At 37.1% G+C, this 8,086-nt stretch overlaps 1 long non-coding RNA gene across 1 annotated transcript; it reads right to left on the minus strand.

The window, feature by feature from the left end:
• Positions 1-3,014: 3,014 nt before the first annotated feature.
• LOC103581363 lies at positions 3,015-6,467 on the minus strand. The gene is made up of 3 exons (XR_549656.1): positions 6,297-6,467; positions 5,248-5,396; positions 3,015-4,007 (listed from the first exon to the last, which is right to left on the minus strand). It is a non-coding gene; the product is annotated as an uncharacterized LOC103581363 (long non-coding RNA).
• Between the last annotated feature and the right edge of the window lie 1,619 nt (positions 6,468-8,086).

Below are 8,086 nucleotides of genomic sequence, written 5' to 3' on the forward strand. Positions count from 1 at the left end.
ATGCAGTTGTCATTTACTGAGATGGGGAAGACTACAGTAAGGGACAGATTTTTTTGTCAGTTGGTTTGATTGCTGTGGGTGTGGGTAGGGGGTGGAGATCAAAAGGTTGGTTTTCGGAAGTGTTAAGTTTGGCTGCTGTCTTGAGAAAATATACAAGGTGCAAGCAGGGAGATTACTTAGAACTAACTCTTAACAATAACCCATGTTATTAGAAGATGACAGTGGTTTGGATCAGGCATCTGGAAGTGAAATGCAGATATATTTTGAGGATGGAAGTGACACAGTTTGCTAATGGAGTAAGGAAGAATGGGAGAGAGAGAAAAGGTGGCATCAATGATTTCTACAAGGTTTTTGGCCTCAGTAACTAGAAAGATGAAATTGTTATTAACTGATATGGGGAAGACTGTGGGAAGAGCAAATTGGAGGAAAATCGACCATGTGGAAATGTTAAGTAAGCAGTTAGAGCTATAGAGTCTGGAGTTTAGGGGAGAGATCTGAACCAGAGATATAAATTTGGGAGTTATCAATATATAGATGATATTTAAAGCCATGAGACTAGAAGAGATTACCAAACGTGCAAGAGAAAAGCAAGAGAGAAAAAAAGTCTGAACCCTGGAATACTCTACTAAGAAATTGGAGATGGGGAAAAAAACAACAAAGGAAACTAAGAAGCAATAGCCAGTTGAAGCTGGAAGAAAAACTAAAGCTTTGTTGTTGTGGAAACCAGGGGATAAAGTACTTCAAAAAGAAAAAATTGATCAATTGTTTTTAATTCTGATGAAGTCTGTAAGGTCAAGTAAGATGAAGTCTGAGAACAACCACTGGATTTAGCAATGTGGAAATCATCAGCGACTTTGAAAAAAACACCTTCATGAGAGTTAAAGGCAAAAAGTCTTACTAAAATGCATTCAAAAGAGAATGTGAGGAGAGGAATAAGAGCAGTGACTATAGACAACTCAAGGAATATTGTTATAAAGGGAAACTGAGAAATTTAGTGTTAGCTGAAGGAAGATGTGGGGTAAAGAAAGGTAGTAATTTCTTTCTCTTCTTTTTTTTAGTTGGTTGTTTTTTAAGATGGGAGAATTTACAACAGGTATATACACTGATAGAGGTACTCAAGTAATCAGGAAAATTGACGATGGTAAGAGAAGGGGAAGAAATGCTAAGGCAATGTCCTTCAGTAGGTGGGAGGGAACTGAATCCAGCTACAAGTCAGGGTAGGTCTAAGACAGGAGAACAAACAAGTTCATCCACATTAACAGGAATTAACAGATGCAAGCAGGTAGGTAGATGTGATGGTGGGGGCTTGTGGAAGTTCCCTTTTTACTGCTTGTTTTTTCAGTGGTACAGGAAACACTGTCACCAACTGAGAGGATGAAGAAAACCTATAGGAAATTTGAGGTGAGTAAAGAAATGAAACAGTTATCTAGGAAAGTGTTCATTCTTATTCAATTGTTTTTCATTCAAAATGCCTGCCATCTACCTTATTTGAAATTCTAGGCCCAAATTTAATACTGTTCCTCCTAACCCCCATCCTCACCCCCAAAATCAAAATATATCTCATTTAGGCTCAGTTCTTTATTTTTTTTGTCTTTTTCTGTGTCCGGCAACGGATCGCAACCCTCAGTGTCGCCCCCGTACCGGACCGGGACCGGCAACGGGATCGCAACCCTCGGCGTTGCCCCCGTGCCTCGCTCAGCCAGTGAGCGGGAACCGGTCTGTATGTGGGATCCGAACCCTCGGCGGGAGCGCCGCCGCGCTTCCCAAGCGGCGCACTAGCGCAGTGCGCCACCGGGCCGGTCATTTAGGCTCAGTTCTTAACTTTAGACCCCATCTTCCTTATAGGTCCCTGCTAATCTAAAAAACTGGTAGAATTTGTCCTTACAACTCTGATTTCACAAACATGTAAATTCAGGAAAAACTCAGATTCCAGGCTCCTCTCCAAAGAACATTAATCTAATTCAAACAGGATTCATGATATACTATCACAAAGGTCAGGAGACTGAGGTTTCTTCTTTTCTATTTGCTAGCTATCCCGGCATTCTCTAATACTAAAATGATAAATCATTAGATACTGTTTACATATGACCAAATTACAATGCAAAAACACTCATAGGCTGGACTTGAAAGTTTCCTACTCCTATGCAAGATCTAATCCCAGCAATGTACTATCAACTTGATGCCAGACTAGTCGATTTACCTGTTTCAAATATCCAAACTAAAAGTAGAACAAAACAAGCAGAAAACTTTTTCAGCCTACAAAACTGAAACTCTACATCCATTAAGCAACTCCTCCCCATTTCCTCCTACCCCTATAGCTCCAGGCAACCACTACTTTAATTTCTTCTCTGTAAATTTGACTACTTTAGGTACTTCATATGAACAGAATCGTACATAATTCGTCTTTTCGTGACTGCCTTATTTCACTTAGCATAATGTTGCAGTGTGTAACAGAAATTTCCTTCCTTTTTTAAGGCTGAATAACATTCTATTATATGCACAGACCACATTTTGTTTATCCATTCATCCACTGATGGACACTGGGTTGTTTCCGCTTCTTGGTTATTACGAACAATGCTACTATGAACATTGTTGTGCAAATATCTGTTTGACATTCTACTTTCAATTCTTTTGGATATATACCAAGAAGTGGAATTGCTGGATTATGAGGGCTTCTTTTTAGAATGATAAAAATGTTCTAAAATATGATAGCGGTGATGGTTGCAAAATCCTGTAAATATACTAAAAACCATTAAATCGTACACTTAAAATGGGTGAATTGTGTATGGTATGTGAATCATAGCTAAATAGAGCTGTTAAAAAATACAACTTTTAAGGGCTGAATCAAGTACATAATTATTTCAAGGATTTTGACTAAACTGGTAATTAATCTGGTTAAATAAGGTAATTTTTACTCTTATTTCCAATGACCTGGCTAGGTGTGTAGGCATTTTTTGAGACATAACCTAAGTGCTTCTTCAACACTATACATTAGAGAAAATAGGAAAAAGAGAAACTGTCAGTATCTGTCTTTAATTCATAACATTAAACCTTTTCATATTTTGTACCAGGAAATACTGTGAAGACATATCAAATCCATACCACCTATGGCAACTTTTATTTCACTTGCTCTGTAGGCATGCCATTCACCAAAGTTTTTAAAGACAGGGAAATAAGGCAGGACTTTACTCACTTTGACTCCAGATTCACTTTTTGAAATGCCACTCACAATTATTTCATATAGAAGATATTCAAAAGATAGAGGGTTTATTCCCCCTTTTTTCACAATAAAAATTTATACAATTAAAAATCTGTCACTGAATGAGAAAAGAGGCAATACACTTAAAAACAAAACAAACAAAAAAACAGCAGAAAATTTTGAAAAGAAAATGTGCATTAGATTCAGATTCATCTCATGTCTAATTGTTACACACAACTAGAAAAGTTAATGGCAACATAAATGGCCAGTGATGCTCAGACGCTCATTTCCTCTCTTCTCTATTTTATGAAGACATTTCGATATTGTCAAGACTCAAAGATACAGTTTTAGAAAGATGATAAATGATCATAACCTCAAAGATTTCTCATGATCTCTTTTGAACAGAGCAAAGTAAGAGACACCTTACTTGTCTGACTGGTCATTTTTTAAAATAATAAACTCTATATGGTTCATAACAAAGAAGAGGCAAGTTTGGAAGTCAACTTTCAATCTTGGTCCCAAGGCAGAGATTGAAGCAATGGTTGCGATCTAATTATAGAGACAGTTATGTGGGGCAGTGTTTCTTTCCAGATTATGTATCTTATATACTTTAACAGCTTTTCCTAAATAATATCTCAAGGTTGATTTTTAAATGAAGACCAAAATACCGCCAGTTCAGATTTCAATTACAGATTTTTCAAGGTCCGTCTGTGTGCAGAAGCAAAATTATGAATGGCGTTTCGAAGAGTTGAACTCCCCTCAGAGATATCACAAGAATTGATGACTGAATGAAGTGCCCGAGTATATGCTGCAAAGAAAGGTTTGCACAGTGATGAACAGAGTCAAATTCTAAACAACTCTCCCACCCTATTTCCTATTAGTACTGCTTATGTACCGAGAATCTCATAGGTATTAACTTCAACTGTCTTTTGAATTAATATTTATTGAGCACTTACTGCATGATAAACACTCTGTGGGGACAGGAAAGATAATGGAGAGTATGGGTACGAAAATAATTAAATTGCAGTGTAATATTTTCAAACCCGGGGCATATGCAAAATGTCATCACAGAATGATGTTGGGAACGAATAAATAACTATCTAGGAGAGGATGGAAAAGATTTCCAGAAGTGGTAACATTTAAGATGGATCTCAAAGAATTAATGCGGTAAAGGAAAGAAGGGATCATAGTCACAGAACTGAGAGTGTGAGGTGCAAAAGGTATAAAAAAATACGGAATGTACTGGGAATATCAAGTTTAATATGGCTAGAGTGTGGCATAACACCAGAGAGAAAATATGCTAAACATGCCATGTATTTTGTACTATAATGGGGAACCCTATAGTATTTTGTACTATAATAGGGGAATAGCATAATAAGATCTGTGTTTTAAAAATTATAACACATAGGACTGATAAACTCATATAGCACAGATGGGGCACTAGGAATATAAATACTGGCAGTACTGTCAGTGTGTACATGAGGCATACATAACCTCTAAACTCTATAAAACGATATATTCAAGGACAGACAGGAAACAGAAACATTAGTGACAATAGGAAAGACTCCATTTTCTCTAGCTGGGACTCCTAACAGAGTATATACCACTCCTCATTTTCCTCAGTGTCCCCTGGCAGAACTGGCAGTCTAATGTGGATATATATGATAATAAGTCTGTGCTAGATATCATTAAAGTATTTGGATAACAGGGAATTCAACGGGACAGAGTCCTAACTTAGATGGCCACAGAAGGCAAATTCTAATAGTCTTCAATTAGAGGAGGACCTGGAACCCAAGTTCCCCCTACAGTGGAATGAGCTGGAAATATTTCCCCAGCATAGATGGGGACAAGAAGATAACAGATCTCAAAGAGAAATATAACTCCCTGTAATTATTTTCATTGCCTTACACGGTTGTTTTGTAAAGGGGTTATAACAGTCTCTAATAGATATTAAGCACTCAATAAATGCTAAGTTACTATTATCACTATTTTTGTTTTATTTTATTTTAATTGCCATTAAGCCCCAAATATTTATTCAAGAAACTTACCTCTGTGGTTTTTATAGAAAATACAATTGTTGGCACAGGTATTGGGATGAGCATCCCAAAAATCAGGACCACAACAGCATAGTGGAGGTAAAGTAATATTATATAGCTGCATCTTCTCCTGGATCTGAGCTCGTAAAGCTTCTACATATCTATAAAAATACAGTATAATCAGGCAAAGTAAACTGCTAGGAAGAGAGTGAGCATGCATCCTGATTTTACAACCAGCTTTAACTGTTAAAACTATTTCATATCTCAGCCTCAATTCTTCCTGTTTGTACTGGGAAATAGCACTTGGAAAAATATAGTGCTATTCCCAAGAGGTATCAGGCAATTGTAGTGAATTATGTCCCCCCAAAACTCCCTGAAACTAAATTTGTGTCCCCCAAGTTTTAGGTATTAGAAACTTAGCCTCCACTGTGGCTGTTAAGAGGGTGGAAAATCCTATTACGGTAGTTGAAAGGTGGAGCCTTGAAAAGGTAATTGGATTGTAGGACCATGCAGTAGTGAATGGACTAAAAATGGTGGTCAGGGGCATGGTTCTGAGAGCTTTAAAAGGAGAGGAGAGTCTCTCTCTCTCTCTGCTCTCTCTGCTTATACCATCTTGCAATGTGAGACCACTGGGTCACTGTCACTACCACCAGATGGAATCTGGACTTCCCAGCCTCAGAAAACGTAAGCAATAAATTTTGTTTTTCTTTATAAATCACCCAGTTTCAGGCATTTTGTTATAAGCAACATAAACAGACTAATACAGCAATCAACATATTTGATGAAGCTTTTTCGGGGACTGTGAGGCAGAGGAGATGCTGACCCAGCCTGGGACATCAATTTCATTGTCCCCTCCAGCACTCTACTCCCTCTCCAAGCCCCTCAATAAAATAGTTTGACCTCCCCTTGTCCATAAGAAAAAAGAAATTTAGTAAAGTTATGTACCCGTAAATAAGGAAAAGAGGAGACATAGTAAATTCTCTTTTAAGGAAATTGAGAACACCAACGTCCTACTAAGTCTCCTCAAGAGCCAGAATTTCATGCAGTACTTTTCATACTACCTTAGGTATTCCTTTTCTCTCTGTTGCTGTTTTTCTCTGGCTGTTTTTATTTCTTCAAGTTGTAACTGGGCTAACATGTCACTCATCTTCTCCCCTGAATATGGTTCTTCATTAAAGTTCGTTTTTAGGATCCTCTGCTCTTCAGCATAACGTTGTTGCTCTTTCTTTTTCTTAATTCTGAGAATAAAATTTTAACATGGTTGGGAATTTCATAAAATTTTAATTTAAAATTAGCTTCTAGATCCAAATAACTCAAGAAATCCACCAAGCGGGGATGGGGGAGGGAGTGGGAGATGGGGAGAGACTGGACAAGGGACATAAAGAATAATTATGACTTATAACAATATATATGCTAGTAGTACTGATTTGATCAACATATCTCAATGTTGAACCCCCAAAATATGTATAATCACTTTTGATTCAATAAATAAAATAAATTAAAATTAAAAAAAGAAAAAGAAAAAGAAATCCACCCAACAAGGGAGTGAGGAAATCAGTTTAATACCCCAAGAATATCTTCAAAAATTCCTGCTGGTCAATTTGAGTTTATACTACAGTTCATCTGTATACAAGGCCTCTCAAAGAGAAATGAGCAATGGCCACTATTAAAAGCATTTTTCTGTTAGAATCCTAGTAGCACAAGAGCCTTCTCAGGTTAAAACTACAAGTAGACAGGACTTCTGCTTCTGGCCAAAACAGAATTACAGGAACTGGATTTGCCCTCTCACCTTAAACAACCCAAAATTTTTTTAAAGTGTACAAGGAAGTAACCCAAACAAAATACAAAAAATAATGGCTTTCAAGACACTGGACATCAAGCAATGAAAAGACAGTGGTTCCTGACAGATAGCAAACAAAGTGAGCCCTATAACTGTCAAGATTACTGCCTTGAAAGTTTCCAGGCAGTGGCACAGGGCAAGGGAATTAAAAGTGGAGCCTGGTGGACTCCCTGACCTGAGGAGATAGAGCTAAGAGTACAGGGAGACAAAGGCAACCAGGTTCACAGGACAGAATACCACAAAGGAGAGAGCTGCTCAGAGAGAGAACTCCAGAAACGAACAGAGGGTTTCCTAGTACACAGCAGAGTACTGATTGGTACATGTATACAAAGAAATGACATAAGGTGACAGAAAGAACCATCCAAAATAATAAGAGAGAACAGTGCCTAGTGTTTACAGAGCACTAGGAATAATGCTTATTCCCACCAGTCAAACTTGAAAAACTGATAATTCATACGGATTTACATAGAGTATTCAGATCTTACCTCAGTAGTGGGAAATAATACTAAGTCCTAGACTGAGCACTGCTCTGGACCCATTTAACAAACTAAAAAGCAAGTCCTCAAAGTAACTTAACTGGATACCAAAACAAAGCTCAGGAAAATTTACAGGAATAGAAAGACCCAGCAACTAACAAGGTAAAATTTGTAATATTGGGCATCCAATCTAAGATTATCAGGCATGCAAAGAGGCAGAAAAATACAACTCATAATGAGGAAAATAATCAAGAACTGACACAGTTGTTACAATTAGCAGAGAAGGACATTAAAACTATTATTACAGCTATATTCTATATATTCAAAATGTTAAGATACAAAAAAAGACTGAACTCAAATTTCTAGAAATGAAAACTACAATTTCTAACATGAAAAATACACTGGATAGAATTACCAGCAGATTAGATGTTGCAGAAGTAAATCCGAAAGCATAACAATAGAAACTATCCAAAATGAACTATAGAAAAGTAAATTTGGAACAATAAAAAAAGCACCAAAAACAAAAACAAAAAAC

The sequence above is a fragment of the Galeopterus variegatus genome, unplaced genomic scaffold (assembly GCF_000696425.1).
Source record: "Galeopterus variegatus unplaced genomic scaffold, G_variegatus-3.0.2 Scaffold12897, whole genome shotgun sequence".
In the NCBI taxonomy this organism is placed as follows: Eukaryota; Metazoa; Chordata; class Mammalia; order Dermoptera; family Cynocephalidae; genus Galeopterus; species Galeopterus variegatus.